Here is a 22377-nt window from a genome sequence, read left to right as displayed (position 1 = left end):
TGTGCACTATTGTATGCACCATTATTATTTTGGGTTTGTGAGAGCGCTATTCAGCAATCGTGTGTTATATGATACATCTGTAATTCTATCTGGGGGGCCTTACAGGGCTGATCCAGTTGACAAGATACTTACAGGGTTAGTGGCTGGTGTTTCGGCTTCTACTCGGGAAATCAAAATGACTGCCAAATCCTACAGGTATTGCAGGCAAATGGGCTTTTTATTGCATGACTGTGGATGCCATATTTGAGAATCCAAGAAGTAAGGGTGGATTGGTCCTAAATATATCTGCTTTTGTTAGATTTTCGTGTTTTAGTTTTCGATTTTTTTTATTATTGAAAAAACTCAAAGATAATTTAAATTTTGTAATTTTATGAAACTTATTTTTTTTAAAAAAGGTTTGACCACTTCATCGTAAAAAGAGACACAAAAGGTTAAGCCTTTCTTGGGTTTTGGCTCGAATTACAGTCAGATAAAAAATTTAAATCTGAAGCTCAACACATAACATCAGAATTGATTGTCAAATTCTTGGAACTGCTTGATTTGTAATTCGAATGGAATGTTGAAACCACAAAGTTCAAATTTTGAGCAAACAAATGTGCTCATCCCTACCAGCAATCAACGAAACCAGTAAGTATCTAGGCAACCAGAGAATCCCCAGAGCTCAAAATACCATGGTTCAGCTCTGCAGGAGACCATTAGTTCAAATTCAATCATATTCAATCATTGAAAATTTTTAAAATAGACCAGATCCCAGATTTAAAAGTACAAAGGCATAGCTACTTTCAAATTTTTTAATTTCGCATATGCTAATTCACTGCAAACGGAGCCTGCGCAGCACTACACTCCAATTGCAAATGATTAAATTCACTGAAGAGAAAATAAAGGTGGGAGGGGGCAGCCTTGCCTAGTGCCTTCAAAACAAAGAAAATAGCCTGGATCTTATTTGTGTCAATCATAAAGATCAGTATTTAATAGTTTATTCAATAAATCATACTCTTGTCAAGCTAAAATCCTTGTTCCACAAAGATAAACCCATTTTTATTTTTAACTCAGCTTTTTATTCCACTTTTATTTTAATCTTCAACATTACTTTACTCTGATCTGGAAAAAAAGGAATGAAGGAATAATATTAGGATTGCCGTGGTCCTAGAGAATGTTAAGCAATGCCAACTACAGTATTTGACTTGTGCTATAAAGGGCTAATAGAGCAATCATGCCTGTCCCCAGAAGAAATTCCATTTACAGTGGAAAGAGCTCACAGAGTTGAGGCACAGAGAAGTAAAAGGGAACAGGCCAAAGCCAGTATTGGCAAGGATGCTACATTTTACTGACAAAACAAGACTTCCAAAAGCATTCAAAGTTTCATACACTTCGTACCTAGCTAGAGAGGAACTGGAAAATGCTTTTCAATGACTATTTAGTCTCCGTTACACAAAAACAAAAAGAGTTCAGCAAAATCTTTACATCATTGTGTAAGCAGAATAAAAGATTTGTGTTGGAATATCCAGCAAAGCTGAGGATATTCACAGACAAAAGAGTTGAACTCTTCACATTGCCGGAGCAGACAAAGAGGTTTCCTCAAGCATAAAATTCTGCCAGGGGTGATCATGATGCAGAGAGAGAATACAGATGCTGTAGAGCAGCACACCCCAAGTTCATCACCGGAGAACAGAAGATCCCTGCAGCGTTGAAATGCAGTCGCAAAATCCATATATATTTATTTATTTTATTATTATTTTGCTTCCTTGCAAAACTTTTTGCCAGGCCTCGAAGGGCTATTAATGTCACAAAATGTGTCTTAAATTGTACAATTTAGCCAGGCAGTGAGCCAAACGGCTTATGGGTCCTATTTACAGTCTCAGAATTAAGCAAATCTAATTAATTTTTGAGATGTTTGCAAATGTGCATATTAAACAAAACTGCAATTGCTTGGCAAATCGCTCGTGAACTCTGACAAGGTCATGATTTTTGTTATAGAAAATTTCTTGGCCAGCCCTTTATTATGTGTATTGTACAGTATGTAACCACTACCCGGCTGCAGGGATATACACTAAGGGAATAGGCCCCAGGAACTTAAAAAAAAAAATCAACTGACATTTATTTTAAAAAGTCGACAGAAAAAATAAAAAATACTTGACATCTTCAAACAGTAATATTGGTTGTTTCACTCACACAAAATGCGTCTGTGAAGAACAGGAGGTATACTGGCAAATTCCAAGAATATGTCTATATCTAAATAACAAGCAACAAAGACGTTCAATGTTACATCCAATATGACAAAAATACACAGTAATATACAGGCATACTCCGCATTAACGTACGCAATGGGACCGGAGCATGTATGTAAAGCGAAAATGTACTTAAAGTGAAGCACTACCTTTTTCCCACTTGTCGATGCATGTACTGCATTGCAATCGTCCTATATGTGCATAACTGATGTAAATAACACATGTGTAACAGGCTCTATAGTCTCCCCGCTTGCGCACAGCTTCGGTACAGGTAGGGAGCCGGTATTGCTGTTCAGGACGTGATGACGGGCGCATGCGCGAGCTGCCGTTTGCCTATTGGGCGATATGTACTTACTCGCGAGTGTACTTAAAGTGAGTGTACTTAAAGCGAGGTATGCCTGTACTTATATATTCTCTTGAAAAAGGGTCATTTAGTTTAACCCTTTAGCCACGACAAGGCAGACCCAGTTTTCTCTGTCGCTTGTTGTATACATTTGCCACGCTCAATAGCTCACCTTTTTGACACTTATATACATATATATTTTGTGGGGGCTCAGGGGTTCCTAAAATCAGCATGCTGGGGTTCTGTGTTGTTTATAGCTAAATTACTACATAAACATCTCTGTGGGGGTTGTTTGTACAGCTCAACCCTCTTATCACGCTGTGCTTGGGGTCCAAAGAATCACATCGCGCTATTAGCAGATCGCGTTAGAAATAATGTGCAATTGTATGCATTGTGCAATAAAGTATTTAACGATATTTTCTCAACCCAGGGGGAGCATGTAGGAGAAAACTCAACAGACAAAACACACACTAAGTGCAAATAATATGGTTCAGGTGTGAGATAATAATGATGCTTGGCCTCTGTGTGCTTGTCACTCACAGGATGTAGGTAGAATAAGTACAGTGGCGTGATCAGTGGATTCTGGGGGGTCACTCTAACCATACACGGGAAGCAGCCGGGACTGAGATATCAGTAGCAGGTGTACATGTAAAGATAAAGACAGACCTCCATGGTGCAGATCAATGGTATACAAATAAACTTTATGAAATAATATAAAATGTGCACTCACAATGTATAAAATCAAATTCAGCGGTTTTTCACTATAAAAGTGATAGGAAGGTAAGGGTGGTTGCCACAGCTCACCGCACCGCCGATATCCTGGACTGTTCACCTCCGCAGGCTCCCTGTGCTTCTCTCACAGCAGCATGACAGTATGGGGATCTGCTGCTGCAGTGTCTCCGGTGCGTCGCGTCACTTCCGGTGGGCACGATCAGCTCCGTCGCGTCACTTCCGGTTCGGTGGTTTGATTGACAGTTCACGGGCACCAATCCTCTCACCTCCTGGGCTGGTCCACTCTACGCGTTTCGCCAATAGAATGGCTGGCTTGTCAGGAGTATGGACCCTCCCCTTCTGGTGTTGACTTATATACCTTGTTCAATTACTGGTTTTGTTAACCCTTGCAGTGCTGGTCTGGGGTCTATGAGCATGATTGGATGTGTTCACAAATTCATTATAAAAAACAGGGTTAAGGTTGGGAGATATAAAGTACTTGTCCAATCAGATGTCTTGTTTATTTAATTTATTTAATTTAATTAGTTAGGCTATTTGAAGTCTGGGGAGAATACTATCTTTTTTCTCCCCATACTTCAAATAGCCTAACTAATTAAAGAGTGGACCAGCCCAGGAGGTGAGAGGATTGGTGCCCGTGAACTGTCAATCAAACCGCCGAACCGGAAGTGACGCGACGGAGCTGATCGTGCCCACCGGAAGTGACGCGACGCACCGGAGACACTGCAGCAGGAGATCCCCATACTGTCATGCTGCTGTGAGAGAAGCACAGGGAGCCTGCGGAGGTGAACAGTCCAGGATATCGGCGGTGCGGTGAGCTGTGGCAACCACCCTTACCTTCCTATCACTTTTATAGTGAAAAAACGCTGAATTTGATTTTATACATTGTGAGTGCACATTTTATATTATTTCATAAAGTTTATTTGTATACCATTGATCTGCACCATGGAGGTCTGTCTTTATCTTTACATGTACACCTGCTACTGATATCTCAGTCCCAGCTGCTTCCCGTGTATGGTTAGAGGGACCCACCAGAATCCACTGATCACGCCACTGTACTTATTCTACCTACATCCTGTGAGTGACAAGCACACAGAGGCCAAGTATCATTATTATCTCACACCTGAACCATATTATTTGCACTTAGTGTGTGTTTTGTCTGTTGTGTTTTCTCCTACATGCTCCCCCTGGGTTGAGAAAATATCGTTTGATCTTCTGGGACCAGCCAAGACAGTCCCTTCCAGAGGGTTTGAGCAGGGGGTTACAACATTTATTATATTTTTCACTATTACACTATTTTGAGTCACAATTCTATTTATATCACTATATATGTGTTACATTTATTCACTGTATTTTAAGTGATCACTAGCACTTAATTAGCGCCAGTTTCTTCACCAATCACATTGCTACAATAAAGTATTTAAGACACCAATAATCGTGTTGTAAAGTATTCATACATACGAAAATTGGGAGCCACGCTTGCATCGCGTTAAAAGCAGATTTGCGTTGTAGTGGATCGCGTTATAATGGGGTTGAGCTGTATTTACATCCCGGGGTATGATTTTGTCCAATATCATAATCAACAATCCCTGTGTGGGCTTATTATCTCCAAGTATACTTAAGCAATACCTCAGTGGTTCGCTACAAGGTACTGTATAATTAAAAATAAGGCCACAGTGGCTGGTATTCAATATACTTCTGTAGCTGGTTGTAGACACTCTTGGTCAGTTTCACTGTTACAGTTGAGCTCCTGCAGCATCTTGTATTTTGTCATATACTGTATGTAACGGGTGTTCCCTCTTGTCTGACCCACCCAATCTCACATTGGCCCGTGTGGTCTAACCGATCCCCATTACATGATAGTGTATGGTGGTGCACCTGCAGGTAACAGGACTCCTGAGTCTCCCGCTGGATGGTATTAGGGAATGTCATCAGGAACAGGTAGCTGAGGTAGTGGGTGTGAGTCCTACCTATATCATGTGCAGCGCCTCCACCTCAACAGGATCTATGATTCCGCAGGGAGATGGTCCTGGTGAGGAACTCCTTCTCGGTGGTGACTGCCACTGCAGAGTAATCTCACACAGTGGGGGTATCTTTGAACAGGGCATCTTTATTGATGTACTCGATGTAGTAGACTGCCCCATGCAGCTGTCAGCTCTAGCCGCACATTTCTCCATGCTGTCCCTTTGCCAGGTACTGCCCTCCTAATTGGAGTGGGATCCCCTCTCCCCGTGGGGAGATCACCCCTGTGCCAGGTCCCTGGACACAGTAGGGCCTTGACAGGCTTGATCTGGAAACCAGTGCCACTAGTTACAGCACTAGTGGGCACAAAGCTATCCTGCAATCCCTTTCACAGGAGCCAAACACTTTAGCAACAACCACTAACTTGACAGTGTTGTGCCTTATATACCTCAGGGGGCAGGCACATCTCTGATGTCACTAACCAGGGACTCAGAGCATGCATCCACTCCCATCCATACATAGGGCACCTCACCAGGGTGTGAGGGAAAACCTCCATAACTACTGCTGGCATTCCTGTACTTACCAGGGTTTACTGCCAACAGGGAAGATGTCTGCAGTCCATTATTATGCATGGCTACATACTCCCCCTGGTGAATCCCCACCGACCCGGCTCGGACCTAAATTTGGTGTACCTTGCGCCAGGAAACACTGCAAAAAAACACACAAATTACATTTTCAAAACATCATTGATTTTCATAATAATGCAATGTAGAGCACACTCTGACCAGCAGGGAACGCTAGATTAAACACAGACTCTATCTAGTTAGGCAACCTAATAATAGTGTCTAGGGTCTGGCTTCTTCACCTCCCTTCCCGCTGCATCAGTTACCGTAACGCTGTACTCTCGGGGCTGACCTCGCTCATTGCGGTACACTACTTTTTGCATGTAGATGCTGCGCCCGATCGTCCAAACCCTCATTAATTGAGAAACTCTCTGCTCAGCCTGAACTCCCGTAATGGCACCCCCCTTGTTGACAATATAATACTCAATGTCAGCCCGGAGCCACCTATCTCTATTCTCTTCGATCTCCTGCATAAGGGGTTCTGGGACATAAGGGCACTCAAGCCCATGAGACCTCTTATATTTAGCCGCAATAGCTCGCTCGGCACAGCAGGCCCGGGTCAATTTAGCATAGCCCGCCCTCCCCAGCAACACCCATGACAGGGGCTCGTCTGGTTCCACGGGATCCTCTAATCCCTCGGGACTCTTGGGTGTAATTACGCCTCGCTTAATTTTACTCCACCTTGCCTTCAGCTCCCTTAAGTAAGCCGCATCATCGAATTCACCTGTAGCCCACCAATGATCCACCACCCCATCTCTTTCCAGAATGAATCGGGTGCGGTCAAGCCACGCTACATACCCCTCATACAGGGGCGCCCACCATCTAGTCTCCCTGAGCTCTTCCTGACCTGACTCTAGGGATTCTTCCTCTTCGGGCCCCCCAGAACATACCCCCGAGGTACCCTAAGATGGTGCCGCAATTCCCCGGCGCTGTGACTTATTCCCAATTGTGACACTCATAGCACTAGGACAGTCACTAGACACCGACACTTGTCGGGAAATCCTCCCTCCTCCCACCGATCCATCATCGGACGTTCCCCAGTCCAGGCTTCCAGTCCGTTCCTCAGAAGTGACCCGGGAATCCCCTGACATCCCTAGACTAGAAGTTGACCCAAACGTGAAAACGACTGGGGCAGGAACTTTATCTAACTTTGGGAGTGGACGGGGTTTGGGGATAGGGCCGGACAGTAGGCATCGGCAAGGTTATGACCTGCTCCTCGGCAATGCCTGACTCCGCTCCACAACAAAGTCTCTCCTCTTCACCAGTGCTGGGGCTTTTTACTCTCCGGATCGATCGCCCATTCCTCCTCAACATAGGCGATCGGCTTCCGCTGCTTGACCGTAGAGGCGCGATCATTTCCCACTTGACCCCACTCTTGTCACCGGAAATCATCTCCGTGTACGCACGTGCCTCGCCGCCATCTTGGGTTGGGTCCCCAATCGAGACCTCTTCTTCCACCAGGACATCTGACAACGCCCTGCTCCGGCGCGATCCCATCTGGGCCTGGCTCCGCTCTTCCTTGACCACCACCACCCCCGGAGCCTGCGATAAACACTGCTTTGGCTTACTACTTCGTAGTGTTGGGGTGGATCGACCTCCTTCCGAACCACTAGTCACCACGCCAGTGGGACTCTGCTGCTTGGGTTGTCGCAGCACTGGTGACACTCGACTCCGTGTCTCCACACCACGAGGGATAGCATCTCGCCAAGGCATACCGATAGTATGGTACTCTGTCTTCAGATCCAGCGCATCCGACAGCCTTGCACACTCCTCGTCCGAGGACTCTCTTTTCGCATTTGGGCGGGGCATCCCGTTAGGTGATCGCCGGTGTGCCCCTCTCTTGTCACTCCACCGATGACTTGGTTTCTCTTTCTTGAGAACCGGGCCCGGTCCCTGTTCTTCGGGACCTGTGGTTTCTCGCCATAATGCACCCGGAAGCTCAGCGGCCAACACAGGGACATCCTCTTTTGCCTCCACAGCTTGCACCGGCACAAAGGTCGGCATGGGCCACAGATATTGCAGTCCACAATGAGAACATCGGGCAGCAGTGCCCACGGCTCCACCCGGCAGTCTGCACTGCAGGCAGAGACACGCCACAGTCTCTACACCCTCTACCCAGAGGATCAGGAAGCCTCCTGGAGCCGAGTAGGGATGTGTAGTAATCAAGGGACTCTGTTCAACTTGTTCAGAGACACCAGCCATGTTCACCAGTGGAGGTACTCGCTTTAAGGGTCTGTACTGCTCACTGGCTCTTCGCAACTGGAGTGCAGGGGCTTGTTTGGCAAACCCTCCTCCTACCTTCTCCATCTGCATCGGGTGGAACTGCAAACCACTCCCCCTGGTTGAAACTAGGGGGAGGTCTCGTAGACTTGTAGGCTGACCCAGCACAGGGGCGGAGTGAGTCATAGTCCATGAGGGCGCGGCTCCAGCTTTCGCACCATACTCCCCAACAGGGTGGGGTTTTATCGTTGGCGCCAATCCTGGCCAACAATCAGCAAACTGCAAAGTTGCAAGACTTTCTGCAGCTGGCCCACGCGGTGTCCCAGGAACGCGGGAACCGCCATCTTGGTTCGTACTATCTTTTTGCATCACATTTGAGGTAGCGTTTGGTTGTTTGTGTATCGAATGATAAGCAAGTCCATTTCGTTCCTCCCATCTGACAATAATGTCGTCCTCACTGTCGTCGGGGTTACTATCCCAAGAGCATAAGCAGGACAAACACGGCGCAGCCACGGCTCTCACGCCAGTCCACAACAGGCTCACAAGAGTCTCTTCTGTAGCTTGTTCTTCATACTCGCACAGAACAGGTGCGATCTCTTCCTCTGTCCGCCATTCTGGACCTTCTGCGCTTTGCAGATCCTTCATTCTTGCGGTTCTCTCTCGGTCACTGAATATAGGATCCCAGGTCGTCAGTGCGGTCTGCAGCTCCTGCAGCTCCCCGACTACCCCTGGCTCCGTCCCACACAGCACAAAGTGGCCGCAGACACTCTCCCTGTTTCCTAGTGTGTGCCTAGCAAAAGCCTGTCCTGTTGACAGGTCTCTCAGCAGCGCCTCCAAATGTAACGGGTGTTCCCTCCTGTCTGACCCACCCAATCTCACATTGGCCCATGTGGTCTAACCAATCCCCATTACATGATAGTGTATGGTGGTGCACCTGCAGGTAACAGGACTCCTGAGTCTCCCGCTGGATGGTATTAGGGAATGTCATCTGGAACAGGTAGCTGAGGTAGTGGGTGCGAGTCCTACCTATATCATGTGCAGCGACACCACCTCATCAGGATCTATGCTTCCGTAGGGAGATGGTCCTGGTGAGGAACTCCTTCTTGGTGGTGACTGCCACTGCAGAGTAATCTCACACTCACACAGTGGGGGTATCTTTGAACAGGGCATCTTTATTGATGTACTCGATTTAGTAGACTGCCCCATGCAGCTGTCAGCTCTAACCGCACATTTCTCCATGCTGTCCCTTTGCCAGGTACTGCCCTCCTAATTGGAGTGGGATCCCCTCTCCCCGTGGGGAGATCACCCCTGTGCCAGGTCCCTGGACAAAGTAGGGACTTGACAGGCTTGATCTGGAAACCAATGCCACTAGTTACAGCACTAGTTGGCACAAAGCTATCCTGCAATCCCTTTCACAGGAGCCAAACACTTTAGCAACAACCACTAACTTGACAGTGTTGTGCCTTATATACCTTAGGGGGCAGGCACATCTCTGATGTCACTAACCAGGGACTCAGAGCATGCAGCCACTCCCATCCATACATAGGGCACCTCACCAGGGTGTGAGGGAAAACCTCCATAACTACTGCTGGCATTCCTGTACTTACCAGGGTTTACTGCCAACAGGGAAGATGTCTGCAGTCCATTATTATGCATGGCTACATGTACAAGGCAGACACATCACTGCTGTAAAGAAAAAAAGACAGTGCACTACCTCTCATAGTGCAAAATAGTAAACATATAATTATGAATATTAAAGTGGCATGATATGCACATACAGCAAGGACAAATTAGTTGGACAGGGCATGTTCAGGGTACATGTTACCCCTCTGGTGGTAAAACGAATACGTCTGGTGAGTATCAGCTGTTCCCGCGGTTCTCCTGCTTCAGTCACTGCAAAGGTTCTTTAAACAGGCTGCACAGGGCTTCGGTGAGGACACTCGATCCAGGAACAAGTCTGCTTTCTTGAAGATTCACAAACGCACTGTCCGTTTAAAGCGGCAAACTGTGTACCAGTTCAGCGGTACACCGGAACAAATCAATGCCACCCCGATAGATTACCGTCTCTGGGGGAATCCCACAGTAAGAGCTCTGACTCCATGGCGCCACTTGCAGCACACTGACATCACAGGGTCGTCCTGTAATCACGAACGACCCGCGCTGGCTCAGTTTCAAAGTTGAAGGCTAACCGGATAAGTCACAGTAGTATGCAGGGGTATAATACTTGCCAATAAACTGTTCGTTTACACTCCTACGCGTTACGTTAGTATAACAGGGTATGTCCATCAGTACCTGTTTCTCTCCACATAGAGTATCTGCTATGTAAGTCCTGTTAAGTTCAAGGCATTAGCTGGTTAATCAATGGCTAGTGACCCCCCTTCTCCTTCTCTAGAAAGTGAAGGAAGGTAGGTGGTGCCTCATGGCCTGTGTACAGCCCTCTTGTAGGTGGGTACAGTCCATGAGCCCGCCCCTTCCAGACTTTTCTATGGGAGTAGCCAAAAGTTAGGAGAGAGTCTGCCTCTGCACCTCATGGTGTCAGGAGGTGTGAGTCTTGGCCCCCTGCTCCTTAGGGAGTGAGTCGGGAGAGATGGTCCTTGTCCTCTGCTCCCCAGTGAGAGAGGATGGAGCAGTAAGCCTTCCCCATGGCGGGGCAAGCTTGTTCACTTTAGGCCGGCTGCCCTAGAGACCAAAAGGATCAGAGCCCTATTGATGGTAATGCACCGTCTAGAAAGCCTGGGGCTAGTGGAGGATGTGATGTGCTGCAAAAGAAGAGCTGATGCAGAATGACCTGCAATAAAATCCGTTTAAAGATACCTCTGGTGTCAGTTCCTGGGTAGGAGGGATATGTTTGTGCAGTGATGGGGGCTAACACCTACACCCCGTGGGTTCCATCACCGTTGGAGGCGCTGACATCAACCCAGAAGAACCCAGAGACCTGTTCGAGCCTGGTCCTGTTCCTGTCTCCTTACCATCTGACAGACCACTCAGACCTCCTGCGAACCTACAGGTAGAGCACCATACACACGTGGTAATTCGCCTACTCCCAAACACTGGTCCTTAAGTGAGGTTCGGGGGGAGGAGGGGGACCGTGTTACATTAGTAAAACTAACTTCATCAGGAATAATTAATGCATGAATGTGAGGGCTATTTAAACCCTGCAGTCAGTTCCTGATTGGCTGTTCAGGGTGTCTCAATCAGCCAACCAGTACATCAACACGTATACTATACAGATGTATGCATAATTGAACTAGTACTACACAAATGCATGACTACTTTAACTAAAATTACATACAAGTTACTATGTTACCTTTAATTACATATAATATTTATTAAAACAAATACAACAGGATACAATGAATCTTCAAAAGATAAAAAACAGATATTAGCAGCACAAAATAGGCAATTTAAAAATACATTCATCTGACTGTGAGACAAGAATTAAGCAACTAAAAGTAAATGGAGCCACTTGGTTAAAAATATAAATAGTTACAAAATAGTAAAAACATTCAATAGTCGATCAATTTCAAGGACATAAAAATAAAATATTAAAAATAAATTATATATAAATGAACTCAAATTTGAGAAAAAACATATCTCTTTTTAATAAAGTGACCAAATGTCTATTTCCTCATTCAGACCCCTGGGGGCTAATTTTTTCATTTTGTATATCCAAAATGATTTCTGTTTGGAAAGGGACTTTAATCTATCCCCTCCTCGTCTAATGGGGTGTACCACCTGAATCTGCTTATGTCGTAACACTAGGGTCACTCTGATGATATAATTTAAAGTGACGTGGTACACTGTGTTTATCCAGTCCAATTTTAATATTCCTTACATGTTCCATTATTGTGTTTTTTAGGAAACGCTTTGTGCGTCCAAAATATTGGAGTCCACAAAGGCACTCCCACATATATACTGCGTAGGTGGTTTTACACGATATGCAGTCATCAACTGCAAATTGCTCTTAAGTGACATGAGATATAACATCCTTTCTGTCACTACAGTATGCAGATAACTTGCATTTGCCACAGCCAAAGTTGCCCACAGTTTTAGATGTTAACCATGACATTGCCACGGGTACATTTGGACCCATGGTGGTAGGTTACAGGTAGAAGAGTGCTCAAGTACAAGAGTAGAAGAGTAGTGCATGTCACAGGAGACCAGGACACATAACACCGGGATCGCATACACCAGACAGAGCAAGAGGTTAAATAAAACAAGTTAATCTCAACCGAGGTCGACAAGCACAACACTAAACACAGTTCGGTACAAATTCACCCAAAACAGGGAATATGGGAGAACCATAACTTAACCAGCTTCCATTCTCCATTCGTTTTGGTTACCACAGTAGTCGAGGGATGCTATTTGCACTATAGCAAGTTCAAATAGCCCACTCATTTCCACTACGAGCCTCACTTTGGTGTCTCCAGCACAAACCTTGGATGACACCTGCAACACTACGACCAGAATAGTCTGTGGAACTGAAGTCAGCAGTCACGGATAACGTGGTGCAACTTGATTGCCATTTACTGTAGTGGTAAGATTCTCTAAACCCCTCCCCCCCCCCACCAGGTCATGTGAGACATAATTGCTACATTTTCACTTGGTCCTTGACCATTATAACCATTATAACTATCTCACCAAGATAGGAATGAGACGGGCATGCCTTTTTTTTTAACCTCAACTGCTATGTTATTAAACAGTTGTATTTGAAACCTGTCTTTAACAAGGTACTGTACACTGACTGTAACAATCAGTTGGTTGTTTTACTTTCTCTAAAATTTCAGTGTCATATATTGACAGGGCCGCAGACAGATTTCCCTGGGCCCAGCACTAGAGTTATGACCGGCTCCCTCCCCCCCCACCGTGTCACCAGTCTAACACGCCTCGTTGCCCCCTCTATTTCCCCCCTCTTCCCATGTATTTATCTCCCCTCCATCTCACTCCCTCTCTTCCTCACTCACCGCCTCCATCAATTACCCACACTCATTCAATCCCTTCCACCCCACCTCACGTCACCCCCTCCCTTCTCTCTCTTACTCCCTCTTTTCCTTACTCACTCCCTACTCTCACTCTCCCCCCTCCTCCGTCAATTACCCCACTCTCACTTAATCCCCCTCCTCCCTCATTCCCCCCTCCAACAATGCCCCTCACAAAATACACACCAACAAAACCCACCACCCCCCCAAATACAAAAAACATCCCGCCCCCCAAATAGATATATATATATTTTTAAACCAAATACATATAAAACAAAAATCTCACCCTGCCCCCCCCCCCCAAATACATATAAAGTACAGACTTACCTTGGGGTTGGACTCAGGCCTCTGGCCGGATGGCTGCGGGGCGGCCGGCTCTCCCCTAGCTGTGGGCCTCTCTCCCTCACCGACTGTCCCACACCAGGCCTCCCTCATGCCAGTACGCCTAGAAGCTGAGCCCAGCTTGCTTTTAGTGCCTGCCAACGTCAGTGAAGCCCGGTGCGCACCCACGTCAGAGGCTCGGCGTAGGACAGTCAGTGAGGGAGAGAAATCCGCAGCTGGGGAAAAGCCAGTTCCGGCGGCAACACTGGCAGGCCCCGCCGCAGTCACCGGGCCTGGGACACTTGTCCCGGCTCTCCCCACCCTGCCGGCGGCCCTGTATATTGATATGATCTTGACATAGCTTTAGATACTGTATGTGTGCTGCTTTACTATGCTTGTCAGGTTCCCATGGGCTACAGTTACAGTACAACAACAAAAAAGAAAGAAACACATTACAGGCATACCCCGCTTTAAGGACACTCACTTTAAGTACACTCGCGAGTAAGTACATGTCGCCCAATAGGCAAACGGCAGCTCACGCATGCGCCTGTCAGCACGTCCTGAACAGCAATACCGGGTCCCTACCTGTACCGAAGCTGTGCGCAAGCGGGGAGACTATAGAGCCTGTTACACATGTGTTATTTACATCAGTTCTGCACATATATGACGATTGCAGTACAGTACATGCATCGATAAGTGGAAAAAGGTACTGCTTCACTTTAAGTACATTTTCGCTTTACATACATGCTCCGGTCCCATTGCGTATGTTAATACGGGGTATGCATGTACTTTCATATACCACTTGTCCTCAAAGTGTACCATTTGCATATTAAATAAGAAACACATAGTGCTGACAGTAAGATGAATTCATTTATGTACGAAGTACAGTTACCAAAACTACTTTGCATATTTCTGCCAAACTGAAAGTTTGTCACAAAGACAGGAAATTGAAATGATGTAAAAAAAAAAAAAAGGAATGCTTAATGTTCGATACCTCGTAGTCAGGTCAGAACTGTGCTTCAAAGGGAGACCGCAACCTGCATGGGTGAAAATGTCAGAGAAATCAACTTACAGCAATGAATATACAGGAATACCGGGAGTTTCCATTTAAAATAGTAAGCTAAAACATTTATCAGAGCCAAGTGAAACAAATGACATACAAATGTAGTGTGTAGTACACTTTAAATAAGTTATGGTGGATAAAAAAAGTGATACAAACCCTCCCCAACACAGCATACAGCAAATGAAAATATCACTGGTTAGCATATTCACATGTCGCATTATCTCCTAACATACAGTGCTTCTACTGCAGCAAGGGATCTGGGACAATTACATGCAAATGAGCACACAGTGTCACCTTTTGCTTCAAATCCATTTTGACATGGACCCCTATCAGCTTATGCCTGCAAAAGTGTGTACTACAAACACCATACAGTTGATCTTCGCCAAAATTCAGAGAAGCGTTGCATTGTATAGGGGGTAAAGTGTTTTTTTCAAGGTTGAGGTTATTTTTCATGGGAAATTTGGGGAGATCTTGCCTACATATGTAATTTTATCCACACTAGCCTGACTTTTTTGTTTTAATATATTCAGCATTTAATTACCTTTAAGGAATATTAGCTAAGCTGCCAATCAATTAGTTTTCCCATGATAAATCAGCAAAGATCCCGCTTCCTCCTGCGTTCACGTAATGGCTGCCTTTCCGTTTCAATCAATCATCCAGTCAGTGAAACTCAGCAGCTACAATGTATTGTCTATGTTATAGTTTGCAGCACAGTCTCCTGCTGGGAACCTTGCAACACTTTCCTGTTTGTCATAACTTGTTGCCAAAATTCTTGCACCGCTGGGGAGGTGTGCTAAAACCAAAGGATGCTCAGTATATGTAAACTCATTGAAAAAAGCATGGAGTTTTTTTTTAAATTTATTTTTTTATTATCTAATGCTACAGAACGGATTTATTTAAAACACACACACACACACACACACACACACACACACACACACACACACACACACACACACACACACACACACACACACACACACACACGAAGGATATTGAATGTTTTGATTGCTTGGCTTTCTCTGAACAGGATTTGTCTGGGAATCTGCACCATGGCAAACGACGGTCACAGAGAAGTCAGGCCGCATCTGTAAGTATGTGGTGTAGGACCTGCTAAGTTGGATCTGCCATGATGTGGTGGCAGACTTTATGCTTTTGGCCACAAATGCTAATTGACCCCGTTTTATCAGGAAAGCAGATGGAGGAAAACCGCAAACAACTTTATAATATACGTATTCAAATATGCTTATATTGCAGATGTGATAGGATATATAAATCGAGTTTTGATCATTGGCATGCTTTGCTATTCTCTATGCTCTTCTCACCTGTCCAATCCGTGTCTAGAAGGCTTTTTGTAGAAGCGGTATCACTCTGGCTCTGCCAATCCGATTGGTTTCTCAATAAACTGTGATTCTCATAGCTCCATTATGCAAACCGTTTCTAAAACCTGGTATTATTTTCATGCCACCTCAAGGGTGGCGAGATTGGTATTGCGAGTTACATCTAGACAGAATGAAGTTAGTTGTGGTGCACAGTAATCAGCCAAAGTTCCATTTACACAACATATGCAGCATAATGTCCTTGATAAAGTGCTGTTGCACGAAACGCGTAGGTGCGTTCATGTTGTCCATTTTTATTGTCTATTAGCCTGCAATAAATATGATCATTTGATTTACCTTTGGAGATTGCCTGGATATTTTTTCCTTCAGCAAATAGAGGTTGGATTCCCTTGGCTGTGCTCTATCGATATTGCTGCTTTCTGAGTTACATCGAGAGCCTGAAATATAGGTTTGGCCGAGAGAAAAACCCACATGTCAAACTGGGGATGAAGTTACAGTAGAACCACCTCAGGTCATTCCGCTTCTAAAGCAACTACAATCCGGGTGTTTGGGCTGTTAAACAATGCGGTTTGTAGCTTTTTATTGATGTGGTTTAGAAGATTGGATTTGCTATAGAGAATAGGGGTTTTTTCTGACATTTTATTCCGTGACTTGTGAACATGCTAAACCATGCGGTTTGTCACTGACATCTTTGGACCTACGAGAATAGGCCCCACAATCTCCTAAAATGAACGTCATTCTAACCACATTGGATTTTAAAGAGAATGAAAAACGTGCTAGAGAATTACAATCTTACTTAATGAACCAGCCCTCAAGGGAATTTCTTGTGGTTTACTCTTGGGAGCATAAGACTAAGACTTTGCAAGTGCTGTAATGTCCAAGATACATGTAAATGAAGCTGCAGACTAGGAAAGGGTAAACTGTTAAAACAAAAGGTTTTATTTACATAGGAGTGAGACATTTCTCAAGTTTCTGCGTGTTTTATGGAAAGGGGTTTTCCCAGACATTAGATATCCAGGCATTCATATGGATTTTCTATGGTTATAAAAATGAATTGATGTCCAATGTTAAAATTACCCAGTGACACTTTCCTGCTACTTGTCTTCAATTTGTGATATTTATGGGTATGTAGGATTAATTTAACAAAATCACTGTTGTGTCTGATCCCTGTACAGTATGTGCTAGGGTTATTTTACACAAATCTACAAATGTAAACTATGTAAATCTTCAGGGGATTTAAATTATATTCCCTTTCATTGACCCTTAGGGTGTCGTTATGAGCTTCCATGAATTTCCCACAAGCTAGCTCTCTAGGGACCCCTATGAACAGTGCACAGAAGAGCCACCACATTCATAAAGGGGGCGAATCATCTGATTTGTGAGAAGAGGCTAGCTAATTTAGATTTGTTTACATTAGAAAAGAGGCATAAAAGAGGGGATATGATAACTATATACAAAAATATTCTGGAGAATACAAGGAGTTTTCAAAAGAACTATTCATCCCACGGGCAGTACAAAGGACTCGGGGCCATCCCTTAAGGTTGGATGAAAGAATATTTTACCAGCAACAGCGAAAAAAGTTTTTTTTTTACAGTAAGGGAAATTCAAATATGGCATTCTTTACCCATGGAGACTGTGGTGGCAGATGCAATCAATATCTTCAAAAAAAGGTTGGACATCTTTATAGAAAGGAAAGGTATATAGGGATATACCAAATAAGTATACATGGGAAGGATGTTGATCCAGGGATTAATTCGATTGCCAATTATTGGAGTCAGGAAGGAATTTATTTTTCCCCTTATGAGATATCATTCGATGATATTTCACTGGGGTTTTTTTTCGGTGACTCAGCAAAGGCTAAGCTCCACCCATTTTCTGCCTGGAGATAGAGAATAGGATATAAATAGGAGGGTGGGAAAAGTCCACCCCCAGATCCCTGGAGGAGAGAAGTAGAGGGGTCTCACCTGTATATTTTAATGTAAATAGGTAGCACAGGGTAGGCAGCCCTTTCTTTCTTTTTATAGGTAGGCAAGTGCCCTTTGAAGTTGGGCTCTCTAGTTTGAGGGAAGCAGAGAAGCATAGGATCACAGAGGGGATGCCTGTGTCCCCTAGGGGTTACCCAAAGTCGCGTCCGGTGTGCAGGATCGTAGTAGTGGATAGCCGGGTCAGGGTAGAAGAATGTAGAATCGTAGGAGGCCGCCGAGGTCGAGGGTTGAAGAGCAGAATGGTCGAGAGTAAGCCGGGGTGCGGGATAAGAGATACTGTAACAGTGGTCTGATGCAAACGAAGCAAGGCAGGGTGCTTGCGACCAGAAAACGTCACAAGGTCTATGCTCAGCCAACTTCCTGGTCGAAGGGCTGAGCCTAAGTAGGAGGACCGACGAATCAGATGCCGGATTGCTGCTGCAGGCAGGAGAGAACCTGGAACCAATCAGGTGGCTAGACTTTGGCGGGGCAGAGTCTGTGATGGATCCTTACAAATAGTATCCTTGGGACCAGTCTAGAGAAGGTATAACTTGGAGCCCCTTGACTCATTGCTTTGGTGAGCACCCCCAAGAAATAATGAGTGGGGCACACTTAAGAGGATCCACCCCTTCCCACCCCAAGCACTGCATACAGTTATGTCAAGAAAGGAAAGCTCCTAATTTGATTTCAATATTGAGACCATAGGGAGTGAGAGTTTTTAATTTGTAAATCCAAAAAGTCTCCCTTTTGCTCAGTTAATATAATGCAAGGTGAATAAGTGAATTCCTCTTTATTTGCTGGTACTGTCCGAATGGGACATTGTCCATCCACCTTCTTCCCGTCTTCCCATTCCCCCATAAAGAGGTTGGTGTTGCTTGGCGCGAACTTGCACCCATGGCGGTACCACACTTTTCCAGGAAAAAATCTCCTCCAAACCAAAAGTAATTATGATCTAAAATAAACTTGATGTCGTTGATTATAAAGTCAATTTGAATATCAAGTAGGTCGTTACTTTTGAGTAGCACATACCGAACTGTTGCACAGCCCTGTTCGTGCTTTATTGAGGTGTCAAATGACGTTACATCGCATGTTGCCATGATATAGTCATCCTCCCAAATTACTTTTATGACTTTTGTGGTATCTCTAATGTGGGATTTTTATATAGTGGCTTATTTTTGGAGAAAAGAATCAATGTATTGAGACAGATTTGAAGTGAGTGAGTCAATCCCCAAAACAATAGGTCTGCCTGGGAGATTGACTATACTCTTATGAATATTCGGGAGGAAGTAGAATATTGGGAGTTTTTGTTGCTCCCTCGTCAAAAATGTGTATTCGTTCTCCTCCAGAATACCCTGATCTCTATCCTTATCCAATAGGTTCGTTAGTTCCACTGTGAACTCGTTGGTAGGGTTTTTGCCCAGTTTTGCATATGTATTTGTGTCACCCAGTAGCCAATAAGCTTCCTCATTGTATTTATCTCGGTCCATTATGACTGTTCCTCCCCCCTTATCTGCCTGTTTTATGACAATGTTTTAGTTGTCTATTAACTCTTTAAATGCTTCCTTTTCTTCTTTAATAAGGTTTTCTTTAGGTCTGTTTTTATTATTTGAAAGTTCCACAAATTCTTTTATAACATCTGGTAAAATACTTCCAGATGGTCCCCCTCGGTGTGTTGAGGGTAGAATGTAGATCTTGGTTTAAAGTCTGAATGGGCAATCATTTTTTCTTGTTGTACTGTGGATATTATGGGGGTAATTACTTCCACTCTAGGTTCTAAATTCCCACCTAGAAAAAACCCTTTTTACAGTAAGTTTCCTTAGGAATTTCTTTGCGTCCACGAAGAGGTCGAAATTGCTCAGTCCCCTCAACAGTCCCTTGGAGATAATCCTATTTTGGGGTTCACTGAGTGGTAATGAACTCAATTTAAATATGTTGTTAGTTACTTGGTTGACCTTTTTGTCCCTCGTTCTTTTCTTCTACCCTCTTTCCTCGGATGTTCTTTCCCCTTTTTGGTTTGTCTTTCTATATTGAGGTACTAACTACCGTTCTCTAAAATATAAGAACATACTCCCATGGTTTTGGATACACCCATATAATCCTAGCACACTGTGAGTAGGCAGCACATAAGAGCCAAGTTTTCTTGTAATTAACATTTTCAATACATCTACACTTAGATATTTCTTTGTGTTCTTTTTTGGATTGAATTTCTCCTATGCTCCCCTTGGATTTTGAAGAATACTTGCATTTTTCTGGGACCAGCAAAGACCGTCCCTACCAGAGGGTCAGAGCAGGGGGTTACTGTATATTTTCATTATAATGTTTTCTACACAACACGATGACTGTTCACTTATTCACCTTGCATTATATAAAGTCACGGATTTGTCACTTGATTCACTACACCTATCACATTGGTGTGTGAGAGCGCCTATTTTTTCACCTCATTGCTTGCACATTTTGTGTATCTAAAATGTTTCTAGTTAAAGTTAGTGTCGGCACTGACTCAGTTCTGGAAGATGTCAGAAGGTCACCTGCTATGGATTGACTTGATTATAATGTTTAGCCCACCTTTTCATCTGCCCAGCAACAGGGGTGGGTAGGTGGGTTATATAAGGCAGGGTTTACTCCCTTATTGCCATGGATTCCCAGGAGGCACCAGAAGAGTGGGGTTCCCTGGATCTCCTAGCCTGTAAGGAGGACATCATTAAATGTTTTTAGTATTAGGGCAGGGTTCCCAGTGTTAGGGCGGGGGGGGAGGGGGCTTAGACACTGGGATTCAAAGAAACTACACTACAGTAGAAAGTGGTTTCCTAACGCAGGGCTTAAAGAAGAAGTCCCGGAAGGCTCTGTCAGGAGTTTCAGGGAGGCAGGTTCCCTGATTTGTCCTGAGCAGGGCAAGAGGCTCTTAGGCCTCGGATATAGTGGGAGCGTGACTGAGCGTATGGCGTCACACGCGCCTGTCGGCCGAGCGATCTGTGGCCTGTGATCAACAGCGATGGGGAGGCGTGGCGAAGGTGTGGCCGTGACATCACGTGAGCGGTTCGCCCTCAGTGACTGAACCGCTCACGTGACCTGCCCGTCGCGTGACAAAATCAATTTTTTATTTGTTGGTTGAAAACGCAGTTGCACCGTCCCGCACACTATGGCCAGCCCCATAGATCCCCTGCATTTTGTTAGAGTCGCACACCATAGCTGTGGCCTCATAGAGAGATGAGCAGCTACAAGTCTCATAGTGGGAGGAATTGGATTCTAAAGTCTTCAAGTACTAAAAACCTGTCCTCTTGCTGCTACCAGTTTCTGTGTTCAATAAACAAATAAAAGTTCTTGGCGTCCTTTTTCTTTTATCCTACTCCTTGCCAAGAGCCAGCACAATCCTACCCAGCACCCTGAGAAGAACAAGGTAAGTGCGCAACACCCATACACCTTTAAGCAGAACTACTACTTAAAGAGACACTACTACAAGTTGGGACTGTTTATATGGTATATTTTTGCATGTTCACACTATATCCTTCATAGGGGGGGGGGGGGGGAGGGATAGATGTGTTACATATACTAACTCATTCAGTTTTGAAACGGATCTCCAATCAACAAAGAAAGGTACTGGAACACGGCAAACACATTAAATCCTGGAATATCAAGAACAAAAACATTATTTCCTTGTACAATAAGTTTTACATACTACACAATGAAATGCTAGGTATATATTTACAGATACTAGTTGTCACATTTATATTTCACAATACATATACTGTATTACCCAAGTATAGAATTGCTAATTCACTATGAAAGAATGTAAACCCTTTTGGGAAGGATAATCTCGTTTCTTTCAATGTTGCTTGAAATACATGGGATGGTTGGAGTATGAGACATAACTGGTTCTCTGACTCATATGGTGCCAATGGAGGGTAATTCCAATACAAAACTCTACCACAATTAGCACCAAATGTCTCGCCACGTGATAGACTCTAGTGAGGAAGTTGTGAGACAACTTCACTCACTGATGTTATACAGTACAAGCTGACAATATCAAAAGTCTGCTAAAGTGTACTCACAATGGCTCAAATATCAAGCTAAAGTTAATGTGGCTCAAAGGGAAATCAGGATGCTGGCAAAAATAATACTTAACCATTTCACTCCAGTTTTACTACACAACAACAGGGCCACCAAAAGAAATCATTGGGCCCAGGACAAATGAAAGGAGACCCCAATACATCTAAAAAAGAGAACAATCCATTAAAAAACAAACAAAAAAAACATATAAAAAAAACAACCCACCCCAATACATATAAAAAATACCCCAACCCATATAAAAATACCCCCAAGCCCCCCAATACATATAAAAAATACCCACAAGCCCCCCAATACATATAGAATTCCCTGAATACATATAAAAATACCCCCAAGCCCCTCAATACATATAAAAATACCCCACATATTCCCAGCATGCTTTAACTCCAACACCCCCCACATTATATATATATATAAATATATATATATATATAATGTAAAGTTTGGCAGCGCCTGTATGTGTACCAGCCTCCCAGCAGACTCTTAATAACACACAGATCGTCAAAAATGGTTAACACAGATGACCTGTATCAAATGTAA

The 22377-nt window shown here is 44.3% G+C and overlaps 1 long non-coding RNA gene across 1 annotated transcript; it reads right to left on the bottom strand.

Annotated features, from left to right (window-relative positions):
- Positions 1 to 878: 878 nt before the first annotated feature.
- Positions 879 to 22006, bottom strand: LOC142492110 (uncharacterized). Its single transcript, XR_012800747.1, has 7 exons — positions 21896 to 22006; positions 21327 to 21395; positions 16145 to 16245; positions 15794 to 15971; positions 14400 to 14442; positions 2173 to 2232; positions 879 to 1101 (listed from the first exon to the last, which is right to left on the bottom strand). It is a non-coding gene; the product is annotated as an uncharacterized LOC142492110 (long non-coding RNA).
- Between the last annotated feature and the right edge of the window lie 371 nt (positions 22007 to 22377).

This window comes from Ascaphus truei, chromosome 4 (genome assembly GCF_040206685.1).
Source record: "Ascaphus truei isolate aAscTru1 chromosome 4, aAscTru1.hap1, whole genome shotgun sequence".
Lineage (NCBI taxonomy): Eukaryota > Metazoa > Chordata > Amphibia > Anura > Ascaphidae > Ascaphus > Ascaphus truei.
This window is presented reverse-complemented; position numbering and strand designations above follow the sequence as displayed.